This window comes from Oncorhynchus keta, unplaced genomic scaffold (assembly GCF_023373465.1).
Source record: "Oncorhynchus keta strain PuntledgeMale-10-30-2019 unplaced genomic scaffold, Oket_V2 Un_contig_7609_pilon_pilon, whole genome shotgun sequence".
In the NCBI taxonomy this organism is placed as follows: Eukaryota; Metazoa; Chordata; class Actinopteri; order Salmoniformes; family Salmonidae; genus Oncorhynchus; species Oncorhynchus keta.
Window position 1 is genome coordinate 265,582 of NW_026289563.1, and position 19,820 is coordinate 285,401.

At 48.6% G+C, this 19,820-nt stretch overlaps 1 long non-coding RNA gene and 1 pseudogene across 1 annotated transcript; one reads left to right on the top strand and one right to left on the bottom strand.

Annotated features, from left to right (window-relative positions):
- Nucleotides 1–3,409: 3,409 nt before the first annotated feature.
- On the bottom strand, nucleotides 3,410–19,213 carry LOC127926457 (SNF-related serine/threonine-protein kinase-like; annotated as a pseudogene).
- Nucleotides 14,137–15,213, top strand: LOC127926459 (uncharacterized). Its single transcript, XR_008124183.1, has 3 exons — nucleotides 14,137–14,615; nucleotides 14,861–15,046; nucleotides 15,109–15,213. It is a non-coding gene; the product is annotated as an uncharacterized LOC127926459 (long non-coding RNA).
- Nucleotides 19,214–19,820: the final 607 nt, after the last annotated feature.

A 19,820-nucleotide genomic window follows, 5' to 3' on the forward strand; every position in this document is an offset into this window, starting at 1 on the left:
TGGTATCTCTGTCATGTCCTCCCTACCTCTCCCAGCTGTATGGTGACTGGTATCTCTGTCATGTCCTCCTACCTCTCCCAGCTGTATGGTGACTGGTATCTCTGTCCTGTCCTCCTCTACCTCCCCCAGCTGTATGGTAACTGGTATCTCTGTCCTGTCCTCCTCTACCTCTCCCAGCTGTATGGTGACTGGTATCTCTGTCCTGTCCTCCTACCTCTCCCAGCTGTATGGTGACTGGTATCTTTGTCCTGTCCTCCTCTACCTCTCCCAGCTGTATGGTGACTGGTATATCTGTCCTGTCCTCCTCTACCTCCCCCAGCTGTATGGTGACTGGTATCTCTGTCCTGTCCTCCTCTACCTCTCCCAGCTGTATGGTGACTGGTATCTCTGTCCTGTCCTCCTCTACCTCTCCCAGCTGTATGGTGACTGGTATCTCTGTCCTGTCCTCCTCTACTGTCCTCCTCCCAGCTGGTGATGTATCTCTGTCCTGTCCTCCTCTACCTCTCCCAGCTGTATGTTGACTGGTATCTCTGTCCTGTCCTCCTCTACCCTCCCAGCTGTATGGTGACTGGTATCTCTGTCCTGTCCTCCTCTACCTCTCCCAGCTGTATGGTGACTGGTATCTCTGTCCTGGTACCTCTCCCAGCTGTATGGTGACTGGTATCTCTGTCCTGTCCTCCTCTACCTCTCCCAGCTGTATGGTGACCTGTCCTATCCTCCTACCTCTCCCAGCTGTATGGTGACTGGTATCTCTGTCCTGTCCTCCTCTACCTCTCCCAGCTGTATGGTGACTGGTATCTCTGTCCTGTCCTCCTCTACCTCTCCCAGCTGTATGGTGACTGGTATCTCTGTCCTGTCCTCCCTACCTCTCCCAGCTGTATGGTGACTGGTATCTCTGTCCTGTCCTCCCTACCTCTCCCAGCTGTATGTGACTCTCCCCTGCTGTACCTCTCCCAGGTGTGACTGGTACTACCTCTCCCAGCTGTATGGTGACTCTGTCCTGTCCTCCTCTACCTCTCCCAGCTGTATGGTGACTGGTATCTCTGTCCTGTCCTCCTCTACCTCTCCCAGCTGTATGGTGACTGGTATCTCTGTCCTGTCCTCCTCTACCTCTCCCAGCTGTATGGTGACTGGTATCTCTGTCCTGTCCTCCTCTACCTCTCCCAGCTGTATGGTGACTGATCTCTGTCCTGTATCTCCCAGCTGTCCTGTCCTGTCCTCCTCTACCTCTCCCAGCTGTATGGTGACTGGTATCTCTGTCCTGTCCTCCTCTACCTCTCCCAGCTGTATGTGACTGGTATCTCTGTCCTGTCCTCCTCTACCTCTCCCAGCTGTATGGTGACTGGTATCTCTGTCCTGTCCTCCTCTACCTCTCCCAGCTGTATGGTGACTGGTATCTCTGTCCTGTCCTCCTCTACCTCTCCCAGCTGTATGGTGACTGGTATCTCTGTCCTATCCTCCTACCTCTCCCAGCTGTATGGTGACTGGTATCTCTGTCCTGTCCTGCTCTCCTCTACCTCTCCCAGCTGTATGGTGACTGGTATCTCTGTCCTGTCCTCCTACCTCTCCCAGCTGTATGGTGACTGGTATCTCTGTCCTGTCCTGCTCTCCTCTACCTCTCCCAGCTGTATGTGACTGGTATCTCTGTCCTGTCCTCCTCTACCTCTCCCAGCTGTATGTGACTGGTATCTCTCTCCTGTCCTGCTCTACCTCTCCCAGCTGTATGGTGACTGGTATCTCTGTCCTGTACTGTCCTCCTCTACCTCTCTCAGCTGTATGGTGACTGGTATCTCTGTCCTGTCCTCCTCTACCTCTCCCAGCTGTATGGTGACTGGTATCTCTGTCCTGTCCTGTCCTCCTCTACCTCTCCCAGCTGTATGGTGACTGGTATCTCTGTCCTGTCCGTCCTCCTCTACCTCTCCCAGCTGTATGGTGACTGGTATCTGTCCTGTCCTCCTCTACCTCTCCCAGCTGTATGGTGACTGGTATCTCTGTCCTGTCCTGTCCTCCTCTACCTCTCTCAGCTGTATGGTGACTGGTATCTCTGTCCTGTCCGTCCTCCTCTACCTCTCCCAGCTGTATGGTGACTGGTATCTCTGTCCTGTCCTGTCCTCCTCTACCTCTCTCAGCTGTATGGTGACTGGTATCTCTGTCCTGTCCGTCCTCCTCTACCTCTCCCAGCTGTATGGTGACTGGTATCTCTGTACTGCTCTCCTCTACCTCTCCCAGCTGTATGGTGACTGGTATCTCTGTCCTGTTCTCCTCTACCTCTCCCAGCTGTATGGTGACTGGTATCTCTGTCCTGTCCTGTCCTCCCTACCTCTCCCAGCTGTATGGTGACTGGTATCTCTGTCCTGTCCTCCTCTACCTCTCCCAGCTGTATGGTGACTGGTATCTCTGTCCTGTCCTGTCCTCCTCTACCTCTCCCAGCTGTATGGTGACTGGTATCTCTGTCCTGTCTGTCCCTCTACCTCTCCCAGCTGTATGGTGACTGGTATCTCTGTCCTGTCCTGGTCCTCCTCCTACCTCTCCCAGCTGTATGGTGACTGGTATCTCTGTCCTGTCCTCCTCTACCTCTCCCAGCTGTATGGGTGACTGGTATCTCTCCCAGCTGTCCTGTCCTGTCCTCCTCTACCTCTCCCAGCTGTATGGTGTCCTGGCCTATCTCTCCCAGCTGGTATCCTGTCCTGTCCTCCTACCTCTCCCAGCTGTATGGTGACTGGTATCTCTGTCCTGCTCTCCTCTACCTCTCCCAGCTGTATGGTGACTGATCTCTGTCCTGGTATCTCTGTCCTGTCCTGTCCTCCTCTACCTCTCCCAGCTGTATGGTGACTGGTATCTCTGTCCTGCTCTCCTCTACCTCTCCCAGCTGTATGGTGACTGGTATCTCTGTCCTGTCTCCTCTACCTCTCCCAGCTGTATGGTGACTGGTATCTCTGTCCTGTCCTCCTACCTCTCCCAGCTGTATGGTATCTCTGTCCTGTCCTCCTCTACCTCTCCCAGCTGTATGGTGACTGGTATCTCTGTCCTGTCCTCCTCTACCTCTCCCAGCTGTATCCTGTCCTGACCTACCTCTCCCAGCTGTATGGTGACTGGTATCTCTGTCCTGTCCTCCTCTACCTCCCAGCTGTATGGTATCTCCCAGCTGTATGGTGACTGGTATCTCTGTCATGTCCTCCTACCTCTCCCAGCTGTATGGTGACTGGTATCTCTGTCCTGTCCTCCTCTACCTTTCCCAGCTGTATGGTGACTGGTATCTCTGTACTGTTCTCCTCTACCTCTCCCAGCTGTATGGTATCTCTGTCCTGTCCTCCTATCTCTCCCAGCTATATGGTAACTCTGTCCTGTCCTCCTATCTCTCCCAGCTGTATGGTATCTCTGTCCTGTCCTCCTATCTCTCCCAGCTGTATGGTATCTCTGTCCTGTCCTCCTATCTCTCCCAGCTGTATGGTATCTCTGTCCTGTCCTCCTATCTCTCCCAGCTGTATGGTATCTCTGTCCTGTCCTCCTATCTCTCCCAGCTGTATGGTATCTCTGTCCTGCTCTCCTCTACCTCTCCCAGCTGTATGGTGACTGGTATCTCTGTCCTGTCCTCCTATCTCTCCCAGCTGTATGGTATCTCTGTCCTGCTCTCCTCTACCTCTCCCAGCTGTATGGTATCTCTGTCCTGTCCTCCTCTACCTCTCCCAGCTGTATGGTGACTGGTATCTCTGTCCTGTCCTCCTCTACCTCTCCCAGCTGTATGGTATCTCTGTCCTGTCCTCCTCTATCTCTCCTAGCATCTAATTTAAGTGCTGACCCTTTAACTATCACATGCTACTACTTACCCACTGTTAAAAGTTTGGTATTTTGTACCCCAAAATATAGTTAATCTAAAATCAAACCAACATCCATATTTATATCAACACCCCAACTCACCTTAGAATTGAGTTAAGTTCTGTTACCTCGGCTCATTCCAGGGGGAGCTAGTGATGTAGCAGAAACAAAACAAAAGAACCCCCTGCAGCATGCAGCTCATAGGACCTAGTGAACAAACAAAAACAATAACAAGTGTCATCTTTTAAGACAACAGCAAGAAGGCAGGTTGTGATGGGGAGGTGTTCTGAGGTCAGACGTATGCTACAGCAGTGACTGTGGTTGGACAGATTGGACTGGCAGAGTGGTGTCAGAGGGTCGCCAGGGAGTATGTGTCATATGACCTGGCAGCAGCTGGCCTGAGAGGTGCACAGGAGCCCTTCTGTAGGGCTGCGCTGGATGTTCACAGAGATGCTCTTTTCACACAGAGGTAGCTGGAGAACATTCTTTTTCAGCTTGTTCAGCTTGTTATTCTCCTTGGTGGCCAGGGCCAGTTCACTAAGTGCTGCTGCTGTTTGGTCTGTGTATGACCTTGGAGTGTTGACAGCGGTGGTGGGCAGAGCGATGGTGTCTAACTCCAGGTCCAAGCTGCCGTTGGAGCCGATGCACATCTTCCAAGAGGACCTCTCCTGTGTCTTGACGCTGCCAGCTGACAGGCTGCTGGACAGACTATTGGACAGGTTCTGAGGGTCTATGATGAACTGGCCCATCCCCCCTGCCAGGCCGGGGCCTCCACTTCTCCCCCTGTGTTGTAACTGGGAGCTGAGACACAGGCTCAGGAGCTTCAGGCTCTCCACCAGCTCTGCTGCCCCGGGGCTGCGGGAGGCACAGTGTCTCCGCGTGACCCTGAGCCTGAAGACGAGTGGTTACTGCTGCCGTTAGAACAACTTGAGGGGGAACCCTGTCCCTTACCACCTCCCCCCACTACCACCACTCCCTCCATTGTCACTACTCCCCCACCTCCCCTCCAGGAGGACTGCCCCCCCCGGGGGGTTTACTCTGCCCTCCACTGCTCCCTCCACCATTTCCCCCTGAGTTTCCAGGCGGGCCCTCACTGCTGTCCCTGCGGTTCCAGCTATAGGTGAAGCCTGTGTCTTTGTCCAGACGCCGGCGGTGGCTCTCGGAGTCGTCGTCGCTGGTCTCTGAGCTGGAGCAGGACGAGCCGCGGCCTTGGCTCTTGCGGCGGTGATAGCGTTTCTGAGTGGTGCCCGGCGACCCGGCCGCTGCAGCAGCGATGTTCATCTTTAGCCGGCTGAGTTTGGGTGGCAGGCCCTCATCCATGTCGAAGTCGTCGTCTGACTCACCCTCCTCCTCAAAGATCTGGTTGAGGACTGGGGCGCTCTTCCTGGAGGTCAGCCGGTTGGTGATAGATGGAGCCTTGCGACGCAGGATCACTTGGGTGGACAGAGGGGACGGGTCCTCTTCCTCCTCTTCATCCTCCTCCACCCTGAACAGGCAGCTGCGCTGCTTGGCTGAGGAGGTGGAGGGTGTAGGGGCCGTGGCCCCAGCTCTAGGGGGTCCAGAAACGGGGGCAGGGGCACCGGAGGCCCCTGCGTTGCTCTCGTCCCTGCGGAGCTCCAGCAGGCCTTTGGTGCGGTGTCCGTTGAGAAGGCTCTCAGCGCTGCGGGCGGGGGACTGGGGACCACCAGCGTGGCACATGGAGGAGGCTGCCAGACTGTCCTCGATGTCCTGATGCATGTCAATCTTCGTCGGCCAGGACTGCCTGGAGGGGCAGAGAGCAGACCAGAGTTACCCAAACTATTCCCCTGGTTAGTATACACTGCAATGACTTTATATAGAGTCAGAGGAGAAAATAAACAAAGATAAAATAAACAGTATGAATTAGAATGAGTTCAGATGATTCATGTGTAATCCAGTCCTGAACTGCTGAACCTGACTGAACAGCTCAGTGAGTCAACATTCTTCTAATGTAGAAGGTCCTTGTTGACATGGCAGAGTGAGAAAACAAACAGAACAGAGCACTGGGGATCTCTCTCGACGGAGCCGGGCATGTCCCAGCGGCACGCAATCTAACACAATTAATCCCATGGTAGTCCTGCCTGCCGGGTGCATGTGTGACCCTCCACGCTGCTGCATGGAGGTGGAGGCTGGGTCGGGTCACCACAGGGCCCTTAGTGCTGCTCTGCCACCATCCTAGTTAATTCAGCCAGGCTTTCAAAAGGCATAACTACAGTAGAATCTCTCAGACACACACCTGAGCTGTGTGACACTGCTCAGACTCCATTCACTCTCAACCTCAGACGACCCTGACAGACTCTACAGACAATCCCTGAAGCCTACTACCTGATGAAGCTCAGCTTCAGCCCACGATGGCACAGAGAGCGAGAGAGCTTTAGCCCTCTTGTCCAGGTCACTGTTTTGGGCATATATAAACTGACATGCATGATACACAGTAGACTGTTGTTATTCCTAAAAATAATTGAACCACTATCACAATGTTTTTTCTGTTATGATGCCATGTTGCCTGATGCCACAAGCTGACAGTGTTTGTGTTAAAATACAGAACAACCCTCAAAACTAAGTGGTGAATGGAGGAGCGCAGGCCAGTAGAAACAATAGATGTAGAAACCTGTACTGCTGCACTACACATGACAGTGGATTTGACTCACATTCTGCTCCTGCTCCCAGGGGGCCACGACCCAGCAGCTAAAATTGGGCCTTTTCTCTCCGAGCACCTGTTTGGCAATGGGTTTCTGGCCAAATGGGTTACAGCGAGCAGGCCAGGAGGGAGCAGCTTTAGCCTGCATGTGTTTGATCTCTCCTCTTCCTCCAAAAGGAGTGGCTCACTCTCTCTGCTTCTCTCTCAGAATATCAAAGCCAGACTTCCCCTTTCTAGGTCGCTCCAAAGCATTTACTGCAGTCAGCCTTAACAACACATGTCACCACGTTGAGGGATCACATGACCAGAGGGGGCGGGATGGGAACCAGACCATGAGGAAAGGACAGCATGGGTTCTCCTCCTAATGCCAGGCACGGTCAACCACAACAAGCAGAGCAGCACCCACAGCTACTGAAGCACGAGAGGTCAATTACCGTCAGAGCCTTGGCTGCTTCCTCCTCCTAGTCATTGAGTCGTCGTCATTATGACAATCTGAATGGCCCCAATAAATGGATGAGTGTGTGTAGCAGGCTATTAAACAGGCATTGGTATTGCAGTTAGAGTGGTTGGATCTGGTGGGTTTCATCTGGAGGGGATAGATTTGGTGTTGTGTGTGTGTTGCATGTATGAACAGTTCAATTCGGAAGTTTACATACACCTTAGCCAAATACATTTAAACTCAGTTTCACACAATTCCTGATGTTTAATCTGAGTAAAAATTCCCTGTCTTAGGTCAGTTAGGATCACCACTTTATTTTAAGAATGTGAAATGCCAGAATAATAGTAGAGAGAATGATTTATTTCAGCTTTTATATATTTCCTGTGGGTCAAAAGTTGACAAACTCAATTAGTATTTGGTAGCATTGCCTCTAAATTGTTTAACTTGGGTCAAACGTTTCGGGAACCTTCCACAAGCTTCCCACAATAAGTTGGGTGAATTTTGGCCCATTCCTCCTGACGGAACTGGTATAACTGAGTCAGGTTTGTAGGCCTTCTTGCTCGCAAACGCTTTTTCAAGTCTACCCACACATTTTCTATAGGATTGAGGTCAGGGCTTTGTGATGGCCACTCCAATACCTTGACTTTGTTGTCCTTAAACCATTTTGCCACGACTTTGGAAGTATGCTTGGGGTCATTGTCCATTTGGAAGACCCATTTTTGAGCAAGCTTTAACTTCCTGACTGATATCTTGAGATGTTGCTTCAATATATCCACATCATTTTCCATTCTACATGATGCCATCTATTTAGTGAAGTGCACCAGTCCCTCCTGCAGCAAAGCACCCCCACAACATGATGCTGCCACTCCCATGCTTCACGGGTGGGATGGTGTTCTTCAGCTTGCCGGCCTCCCCCTTTTTCCTCCAAACATAACAATGGTCATTATGGCCAAGCAGTTCTATTGTTGTTTCATCAGACCAGAGGACATTTCTCCAAAAAGTACGATCTTTGTCCCCATGTGCAGTTGCAGACCGTAGTCTGGCTTTTTTATGGAGGTTTTTGAGCAGTGGCTTCAGGTTACGTCGATATAGGACTCATTTTACTGTGGATATGGATATTTTTGTACCTGTTTCCTCCAGCATCTTCACAAGGTCCTTTGCTGTTGTTCTGGGATTGATTGGCACTTTTCACATTAAAGTACGTTCATCTCTAGGAGACAGAACGCGTCTCCTTCCTGAGCGTTATGACGGCTGCGTGGTCCCATGGTGTTTATACTTGCGTACTATTGTTTGTACAGATGAACATGGTACCTTCAGGCGTTTGGAAATTGCTATCAATAATGAACCAGACCAGTGGAGGTCTACAATTCTTTTCTGGGGTCTTTGATGATGTCTTTTGATTTTCCTATGATGTCAAACAAAGAGGCACTGAGTTTGAAGGTAGGCCTTGAAATACATCCACAGGTACACCTCCAATTGACTCAAATGATGTCAACTAGCCTATCAGTAGCTTCTAAAGCCATGACATCATTTTCTAGACTTTTCCAAGCTGTTTAAAGGCACAGTCAACTTTGTGTATGTAAACTTCTGACCTACTGGAATTGTGATACAGTGAATTATAAGTGAAATAATCTGTAAACAATTGGAAAGATTCCTTGCGTCATGCACAAAGTAGATGTCCTAACCGACTTGCCAAAACTATAGCTTGTTAACAAGAAATTTGTGGAATGGTTGAAAAACAAGTTTTAATGACGCCAACCTAAGTGTATGTAAACCTCCGACTTCAACTGTATGTGTTGCATGTGTGTGTGTCACCTGAACTGGGCCTTGATGTTGCTGGGGCTGGAGGAGCGTGTCTGGACCTCCTTCTCCTGTTTCTCTCTCAGGATCCTCTCAGCCAGCAGGAAGTAGGTGGCAGTGATGTGGTTGTACTTGTTGGTCTCCAGGGCTCTAGAACAAACACCATGGACAGAACATGTTAGGACAGGCTGGGAGAGAAGGCCAAGAGAGGGTTACACGCCCACACACGAGAGACAAGTATGGTATGTCAACAGGCAAGTCACCGCAGAGCAAACCCGATCACGTCGGCATTTGACGCATCTAAAATCTAACAAAGCAACACAACAGGTTCTAACCTTTCGTTGCCCTCTAACCCCCCTGGAGTCAATAACAGTAGGTGGCTGGTTCACGTCCCTCGACAGCCTCTGGGATTCCTCTACGCTGTGCTAATGAACAATCAAGTGAAATCCTCAGCCAAGTGCTGTGGTGTGTGTGTGTGTGTGTGTGTGTGTGTGTGTGTGTGTGTGTGTGTGTGTGTGTGTGTGTGTGTGTGTGTGTGTGTGTGTGTGTGTGTGTGTGTGTGTGTGTGTGAATGTAACTGTCTGTCAGGTGGGAGGTGGGGGCTTCAGCGGGACAATCTCTTGAATGCCTGGGAAGTGGGGATAAATCCTCTGGTGTTTACTCAAGACTCCCTGTATCCCTCTGCTCTCTCCTCATCACCAGTAAAGCCCTTCCTTCAGACAGGGTTAATATCCCTCTGCTCTCTCCTCATCATCAGTAAAGCCCTTCCTTCAGACAGGGTTAATATCCCTCTGCTCTCTCCTCATCATCAGTAAAGCCCTTCCTTCAGACAGGGTTAATATCCCTCTGCTCTCTCCTCATCATCAGTAAAGCCCTTCCTTCAGACAGGGTTAATAAAGAAGGCCTGTGTGTGTCTGTGAAAGACGGCTGGCAGCGGGCCTGCTGCTTTAAAGTGGAGCCAGTATGTGTGTTTCAAATCACATCCATGATTCATGTTCAGGGTAGGAGGCTAAGGGAGGGCTGCTGTTGGGTTCACATGCTACAGTTCAACACTCTGGTCTCTTATCTGCTGACTGAGTCCCCTCAGATGATTAATGTTCAGGGTAGGAGGCTAAGGGAGGGCTGCTGTTGGGTTCACATGCTACAGTTCAACACTCTGGTCTCTTATCTGCTGACTGAGTCCCCTCAGATGATTCATGTTCAGGGTAGGAGGCTTAGGGAGTGCTGCTGTTGGGTTCACATGCTACAGTTCACACACTCTGGTCTCAGATGATTATCTGCTGACATGCTACAGTTCCCTGGTCTCAGATGATTCATGTTCAGGGTAGGAGGCTTAGGGAGGGCTGCTGTTGGGTTCACATGCTACAGTTCAACACTCTGGTCTCTTATCTGCTGACTGAGTCCCCTCAGATGATTCATGTTCAGGGTAGGAGGCTAAGGGAGGGCTGCTGTTGGGTTCACATGCTACAGTTCAACACTCTGGTCTCTTATCTGCTGACTGAGTCCCCTCAGATGATTCATGTTCAGGGTAGGAGGCTAAGGGAGGGCTGCTGTTGGGTTCACATGCTACAGTTCAACACTCTGGTCTCTTATCTGCTGACTGAGTCCCCTCAGATGATTCATGTTCAGGGTAGGAGGCTAAGGGAGGGGCTGTTGGGTTCACATGCTACAGTTCAACACTCTGGTCTCTTATCTGCTGACTGAGTCCCTCAGATGATTCATGTTCAGGGTAGGAGGCTAAGGGAGGGCTGCTGTTGGGTTCACATGCTACAGTTCAACACTCTGGTCTCTTATCTGCTGACTGAGTCCCCTCAGATGATTCATGTTCAGGGTAGGAGGCTAAGGGAGGGCTGCTGTTGGGTTCACATGCTACAGTTCAACACTCTGGTCTCTTATCTGCTGACTGAGTCCCCTCAGATGATTCATGTTCAGGGTAGGAGGCTAAGGGAGGGCTGCTGTTGGGTTCACATGCTACAGTTCAACACTCTGGTCTCTTATCTGCTGACTGAGTCCCTCAGATGATTCATGTTCAGGGTAGGAGGCTAAGGGAGGGCTGCTGTTGGGTTCACATGCTACAGTTCAACACTCTGGTCTCTTATCTGCTGACTGAGTCCCCTCAGATGATTCATGTTCAGGGTAGGAGGCTAAGGGAGGGCTGCTGTTGGGTTCACATGCTACAGTTCAACACTCTGGTCTCTCTATCTGAGTCCCCTCTGATTCATGTTCTGAGTCACATGCCAGTTCAACAGATGATGAGTCATGTTCAGGGTAGGAGGCTAAGGGAGGGCTGCTGTTGGGTTCACATGCTACAGTTCAACACTCTGGTCTCTTATCTGCTGACTGAGTCCCTCAGATGATTCATGTTCAGGGTAGGAGGCTAAGGGAGGGCTGCTGTTGGGTTCACATGCTACAGTTCAACACTCTGGTCTCTTATCTGCTGACTGAGTCCCCTCAGATGATTCATGTTCAGGGTAGGAGGCTAAGGGAGGGCTGCTGTTGGGTTCACATGCTACAGTTCAACACTCTGGTCTCTTATCTGCTGACTGAGTCCCCTCAGATGATTCATGTTCAGGGTAGGCTAAGGGAGGGGCTGTTGGGTTCACATGCTACAGTTCAACACTCTGGTCTCTTATCTGCTGACTGAGTCCCCTCAGATGATTCATGTTCAGGGTAGGAGGCTAAGGGAGGGCTGCTGTTGGGTTCACATGCTACAGTTCAACACTCTGGTCTCTTATCTGCTGACTGAGTCCCCTCAGATGATTCATGTTCAGGGTAGGAGGCTAAGGGAGGGCTGCTGTTGGGTTCACATGCTACAGTTCAACACTCTGGTCTCTTATCTGCTGACTGAGTCCCTCAGATGATTCATGTTCAGGGTAGGAGGCTTGGGATCTGCTGACATGCTACAGTTCAACACTCTGGTCTCTTATCTGCTGACTGAGTCCCCTCAGATGATTCATGTTCAGGGTAGGAGGCTAAGGGAGGGCTGCTGTTGGGTTCACATGCTACAGTTCAACACTCTGGTCTCTTATCTGCTGACTGAGTCCCCTCAGATGATTCATGTTCAGGGTAGGAGGCTAAGGGAGGGCTGCTGTTGGGTTCACATGCTACAGTTCAACACTCTGGTCTCTTATCTGCTGACTGAGTCCCCTCAGATGATTAATGTTCAGGGTAGGAGGCTAAGGGAGGGCTGCTGTTGGGTTCACATGCTACAGTTCAACACTCTGGTCTCTTATCTGCTGACTGAGTCCCCTCAGATGATTCATGTTCAGGGTAGGAGGCTAAGGGAGGGCTGCTGTTGGGTTCACATGCTACAGTTCAACACTCTGGTCTCTTATCTGCTGACTGAGTCCCCTCAGATGATTCATGTTCAGGGTAGGAGGCTAAGGGAGGGCTGCTGTTGGGTTCACATGCTACAGTTCAACACTCTGGTCTCTTATCTGCTGACTGAGTCCCCTCAGATGTTCAGGTTCAGTTATATGCGTTAGTAGTACTGATGTCAGTGGTGAGCGTGACACAGAAACAGGTTTGGTGGGTTGCAGAACCCGCAATATGAAAAGGACAAATGAAGAGCAGACTAAGGAACCTCATTCATGCCTCCACAGCAAATGGCACAGTCGGTCAAGGCAAAATGCATTCTGTCAAATACCTCGTCACTTGCAGAAGATTAACGGCCATCTGCAATTGTGTGTGTGTGTAGGTTAGGTCTGTGGCGGTCATTCAATTTTGTCATCTGGTGATTGTCATGCAAATAACTGTTGGTCTCATGGTAACTGACCGTTAACATGTTAACATGTTAAACCGTTAACATGTTTAGCTGAATAAAATAGAAAGGATATCTTCTCCAAACCTTTCCAAGGGTGTGTGCTCATGCTGCTGTTCTGTGTTGAGCGGTCAACAAAGAAACTGGTCCTGCTATATGCTTCATTTAGAGTTATTTATGACACTTTAGCTGTGATATAAAACATCTAAACATAGAGCCTAATGTTGGTACATTTTAAAGACTGCACAATGCGACTAATGATTTGAAAAAAGTTGCATGAAAGGCATGAGTTCTGTTCTGTTTCTTGCACAGGCTGCACACACTTCATCAGTCTCTCATTCACAATTTTACAAGTTCTTGATAATATTCTCACCCATCAGACTATTCTCAATTTAATCTGGTCTTTACATACAGCCTACTAATATTATTTTTGATTTAGAATGGCACACAAAAAACCTAATTGTAATCCGTAGCCTGCACTGGAACAGTGGAATGGAGGTTACATGCAGCGCGTCCATAAGGCTCGGGGAAGCTTTCTCTAAAGTAAATAAAATGGCCAAAACTACATAGCCTAATTAGCCTAACCTCGTCTATACAGAAATAAATCCAATCATTCAAAATAGGCTACAGTCGCACTGCTTTGCTTTATCTTGGCCAGGTCGTAGTTGTAAATGAGAACTTGTTCTCAACTGGCCTACCTGGTTAGATAAAGGTGAAATAAATTTTAAAAATCATGATTTGGCCAAAGAGGATCATTAGCTAAAAAATAATTATTGTGGATTGTTCTAAATCGCATTGCCTACAGTTGGAAGGAAAGGCAGCGTGCGCAATTTGGGCAGATTATTGTTGAGTTGTGACTGTCTGAAAAGTAGAGGCCAAGCCAGACATATCACAATATTCAAAATACAATCGTGGGAAAACAGATTGGAAAACAAATTGTTATTGCTGTAAAGAGAAGACGAGGAAAATACTAATTTGTCCTTTAGTTATCAAAATTCTCAACTTAATTGAGCGAACAACAGTAGAGCCTATTTTATTGGCACCAGCAGAGACAGAGCAATATGTCCGGTGAGTGCACATTGTGCAGATTGACTATTTATCATTGTCGGGTCAGTGCCACTTTAAAGTTAGTTATTGGACAACCGTTTCCTGCTCCACTTTAGATGGACGTCATATTCTATTTGTCTCCCCTGATAATGGACAACATCGTTTTAATTGATTGTTCCTCAGTGTCAGCAGAATAGGCTACTCTGTAATTTGTCATTAAAAAAGATTCTGCTAATGTCTCCAGTCATATAAAGTGTAATAAAATTGCATAAAATGTGTTTATAAAAGACCCCATTTTTCCCAGAAGAAACCTATCTGATAGAGCCTAGGTCTACTCTACACTATATGCACTCAGCCTTGCATTTTGTCTTTTTTGCAAACAGTGATGGAGTTATATTATTAGCCTATGACTATCCACTCAACACATTATGAATAATAGGCATCTTACATACGTCTGCAAATGCAATGATGCTTTATTATAAAGGTGCACTTTTATGGTGAAAATGTGCTACTCACACCACTCCAATGTATACCAGGTAGACTACACCGGTTGGAAAGAGGATTAATGTACTACTCACACCACTCCAATGTATACCAGGTAGACGATACCGGTTGGAAAGAGGATTAATGTACTACTCACACCACTCCTATGTATACCAGGTAGACTACACCGGTTGGAAAGAGGATTAATGTGCTACTCACACCACTCCAATGTATACCAGGTAGACTACACCGGTTGGAAAGAGGATTAATGTGCTACTCACACCACTCCAATGTATACCAGGTAGACTACACCGGTTGGAAAGAGGATTAATGTACTACTCACACCACTCCTATGTATACCAGGTAGACTACACCGGTTGGAAAGAGGATTAATGTACTACTCACACCACTCCTATGTATACCAGGTAGACTACACCGGTTGGAAAGAGGATTAATGTGCTACTCACACCACTCCTATGTATACCAGGTAGACTACACCGGTTGGAAAGAGGATTAATGTGCTACTCACACCACTCCTATGTATACCAGGTAGACTACACCGGTTGGAAAGAGGATTAATGTGCTACTCACACCACTCCTATGTATACCAGGTAGACTACACGGTTGGAAAGAGGATTAATGTGCTACTCACACCACTCCTATGTATACCAGGTAGACTACACGGTTGAAAGAGGATTAATGTGCTACTCACACCACTCCTATGTATACCAGGTAGACTACACCGGTTGGAAAAGAGGATTAATGTGCTACTCACACCACTCCTATGTATACCAGGTAGACTACACCGGTTGAAAGAGGATTAATGTGCTACTCACACCACTCCTATGTATACCAGGTAGACTACACCGGTTGGAAAGAGGATTAATGTGCTACTCACACCACTCCTATGTATACCAGGTAGACTACACCGGTTGGAAAGAGGATTAATGTGCTACTCACACCACTCCTATGTATACCAGGTAGACTACACCGGTTGGAAAGAGGATTAATGTGCTACTCACACCACTCCTATGTATACCAGGTAGACTACACCGGTTGGAAAGAGGATTAATGTACTACTCACACCACTCCTATGTATACCAGGTAGACTACACCGGTTGGAAAGAGGATTAATGTGCTACTCACACCACTCCTATGTATACCAGGTAGACTACACCGGTTGGAAAGAGGATTAATGTGCTACTCACACCACTCCTATGTAGACTACACCAGGTAGACTACCAGGTAGACTCGGTTGGAAAGAGGATTAATGTACTACTCACACCACTCCTATGTATACCAGGTAGACTCTGGAAAGAGGATTAATGTACTTCATTTTAAGAACTGAGTAATAAACCTAGCAGCAGGAGAAAGCTGGGATCTTCTTTTAAATAGTGGTCAGTCAAAACTGTTTTCACACACAAGATTGCGCAACTGAGCTTACAGTCTATGTGCTCTGTAGTCTCTGTGCTCTGTAGGCTCTGTGCTCTGTAGTCTCTATGCTCTGAAGGCTCTGTAGTCTATGTGCTCTGTCTAGCTCTGTAGGCTCTGTGCTCTGGCTCTGTGCTCTGTAGTCTCTGTGCTCTGTAGTGCTCTGTAGGCTCTGTAGTGCTCTGTGCTCTGTGCTCTGTCTCTGGCTGCTCTGTGCTCTGTAGTCTCTGTAGTCTCTGGCTCTGTGCTCTGTAGGCTCTATGTGCTCTGTAGGCTCTGTGCTCTGTAGGCTCTGTAGTCTATGTGCTCTGTCAGCTCTGTAGTCTATGTACTCTGTAGTCTATGTGCTCTGTAGTCTATGTGCTCTGTAGTCTCTGTAGGCTCTATGCTCTGTAGGCTCTGTGCTCTGTAGTCTCTATGCTCTGTAGGCTCTGTGCTCTGTAGGCTCTGTGCTCTGTAGGCTCTGTGCTCTGTAGGCTCTGTGCTCTGTAGGCTCTGTAGGCTCTGTGCTCTGTAGGCTATGTGCTCTGTAGTCTGTGCTCTGTAGGCTATGTGCTCACCAACCGTGTTGCAGGGCTCCTATAGACTAGGCTATGTGCTCACCAACCGTGTTGCAGGGCTCCTATGGACTAGGCTATGTGCTCACCAACCGTGTTGCAGGGCTCCTATGGACTAGGCTATGTGCTCACCAACCGTGTTGCAGGGCTCCTATGGACTAGGCTATGTGCTCAACAACCGTGTTGCAGGGCTCCTAGGCCTATAGACTAGGCTTAGAGTTATTTGGCCACGTTAGTTGTGATAAAAGCTTTATCAAAACATATGGGATTTGAAAAAGTTGCAAAAAGGCATGTGCTATTTCTTGCCTTAGACGGCACACACTGGGTATCATTCACAAGTGATAATATTGTCACCCATTAGACTATTCTCAATTGAATCTTGTCTTTACATATATTAAATAATATAAGTAGGAAATTCATTTAGATTTATAATGGACCATTATCATGCACCTGTCTGAAGATAGAGGGAAAATACATGTCATCACATAAATAGCGAATGGAGGATGCTTTTCCCACGGTCCATTTTCATGCCAGCCAGGTAGACTACTCCTGTTGTAAAGAAAAGCAATGTGCTTAATATCAGGGAAATTGAGAATTAAATATAGTAAGCCTATAGAAAGCTGATGGGATCCTCTTAAGAGGCCATTAAATCTAAGTTTGAATAGCCTATAGAAATGTTGCGCAACACGAACTCATGATTTTCCATTGCATTTGCATTGATGTCAGAGTAGATAGAGGGACAATAGAGCCCTGAGTACCAGGCCATTAGGACCTGATGGAGGGACCGTAGAGCCCTGAGTACCAGGCCATTAGGACCTGTTGGAGGGACCTTAGAGCCCTGAGTACCAGGCCATTAGGACCTGATGGAGGGACTGTAGAGCCCTGAGTACCAGGCCATTAGGACCTGATGGAGGGACCGTAGAGCCCTGAGTACCAGGCCATTAGGACCTGATGGAGGGACCTTAGAGCCCTGAGTACCAGGCCATTAGGACCTGATGGAGGGACTGTAGAGCCCTGAGTACCAGGCCATTAGGACCTGATGGAGGGACCGTAGAGCCCTGAGTACCAGGCCATTAGGACCTGATGGAGGGACTGTAGAGCCCTGAGTACCAGGCCATTAGGACCTGATGGAGGGACTGTAGAGCCCTGAGTACCCAGCCATTAGGACCTGATGGAGGGACTGTAGAGCCCTGAGTACCAGGCCATTAGGACCTGATGGAGGGACAATAGAGCCCTGAGTACCAGGCCATTAGGACCTGATGGAGGGACTGTAGAGCCCCTGGAGGGTACTGAGTACCAGGCCATTAGGACCTGATGGAGGGACAATAGAGCCCTGAGTACCAGGCCATTAGGACCTGATGATAGAGCCCTGAGGGGGACAATAGAGCCCTGAGTACCAGGCCAGGCCATTAGGACCTGATGGAGGGACAATAGAGCCCTGAGTATCAGGCCATTAGCAAGTTTGGTAGGCTACTAATGACCATCAACAGCATCAGAGCAGTTTTAGAAAAGCCTAGTTCCTGAGACTCAACGGTCATGTGGAATTTGACTGCAGTCACGACTTGTGACCGTCGGTGTGGCGGTAATATGGTCGCCATAACAGCCCTAGTATAGGTACATGTTTGTATACCTATACATAAAGAAAGAAACGTCCCTTTTCAGGACCCTGTCTTTCAAAGATAATTCGTAAAAATCCAAATAACTTCACAGATCTTCATTGTAAAGGGATTAAACCCTGTTTCCCATGCTTGTTCAATGAACCATTAATGAACATGCACCTGTGGAACGGTCGTTAAGACACTAACAGCTTAAAGACGGTAGGCAATTAAGGTCACAGTTATGAAAACTTAGGACACTAAAGAGGCCTTTCTACGGACTCTGAAAAACACCAAAAGAAAGGTGCCCAGGGTCCCTGCTGATCTGCGTGAACGTGCCTTAGGCATACTGCAAGGAGGCATGAGGACTGCAGATGTGGCCAGGGCAATAAATCGCAATGTCCGTACTGTGAGACACCTAAAACAGCACTACAGAGAGACAGGACGGACAGCTGATTGTCCTCGCAGTGGCAGACCACGTGTCACAACACCTACACAGGAACGGTACATCCGAACATCACACCTGCGGGACAGGTACAGGAAGGCAAAAACAACTGCCGGAGTTACACTAGGAACGCACAATCCCTCCATCAGTGCTCAGACTGTCCACAATAGGCTGAGAGAGGCTGGACTGAGGGCTTGTAGGCTTGTTGTAAGGCAAATCCTCACCAGAAATAGTGTAGCCTATGGGCACAAACCCACCATCGCTGGACCACACAGGACTGGCAAAAGTGCTCTTCACTGACGAGTCAGGGTTTTGTCTCACCAGGGGTGTTGGTTGGATTCTGGTTTTATCGTCAAAGGAATGAGCATTACACCGAGGCCTGTACTCTGGAGCGGGATCGATTTGGAGGTAGAGGGTCCGTCATGGTCTGTCACAGCATCATCGGACTAAGCTTGTTGTCATTGCCTGCAATCTCAATGCTGTGCGTTACAGGGAAGACATCCTCCTCCCTCATGTGGTAACCCTTCCTGCAGGCTCATCCTGACATGACCCTCCAGCATGACAATGCCACCAGCCATACTGTTCGTTCTGTGCGTGATTTCATGCAAGACAGGAATGTCAGTGTTCTGCCATGGCCAGCGAAGAGCCCGGATCTCAATCCCATTGAGCACGTCTGGGACCTGTTGGATCGGAGGGTGAGGGCTAGGGCCATTTCCCCCCAGAAATGTCCGGGAACTTGCAGGTGCCTTGGTGGAAAAGTGGGGTAACGTCTCACAGCAAGAACTGGCCCCCCCTTTTGTTCAGGGACACATTATTCAATTTATGTTCAGTTTATATCTCAGTTGTTGAATCTTGTTATGCTCAAACAAATATTTACATATATTAAGTTTGCTGACAAAAAAAGCAGTTGACAGTGAGGACATTTCTTTTTTTGCTGAGTTTATGTCTATGTATGTGTGTTGACTTACTCTACTATGGGCTCTCGGTCTGCGATGTCCCCCAGCACCATGCGCTGTATGATCCCGTTGTGCTCGTCCTCAGACAGGCTCTTATGAGACACCAGGGGGGTGTTGAACTTGGTGGCTGGGGACGGGTCCACCCCCTGCAGCCAGGCATGGCTCTCTATCTCCTCCAGAGACGCACGGCCCTTCGGGTCCCGCTGCAGCATCCGGCCTACCAGACTAGAGGGAGGAAAAACTACTCATTGTTTTTGTCATCATTGATTGAAATTGCTCTTATAGGTTTGCTCTGGTAATGTAAGATGTTTTATCATGCCAATAAAGCTCATTGAATTGCACTGAGAGAGAGAGAAACAGAGGCAAAAAGAGAGGCAGAAAAGAGAGGGCACCATGTTAGTCACATTGCAAACGACCACAGCATCCCCTGTGTTGGCACAACTACCATATAACCAACAGTTATGGATGAAGACAGTTCACAAAACATTCAGGACACCTTCCTAAAATTGAGTTTTACCTCCCCCAAAAAGGTATTTAGTCAGCCACCAATTGTGCAAGTTCTCCCACTTAAAAAGATGAGAGGCCTGTAATTTTAGGTACACTTAAACTATGACAGACAAAATTAGAAGAAATAAAATAAAATGACTAAATACTTTTTGCCCCACTCTATAAATGTATGCATGACTGTAGGTCGCTTTTGATGAAAGTGTCTGCTAAATGAGATATTGTACAGTGGACAATGACCAAGAAATCAACACAACATCCTGTCTCTGCCCCTTCCTTTCTCTTAGATGCTGGAAAACCAAAACTGTCGAGAACGAGACCTAAAACA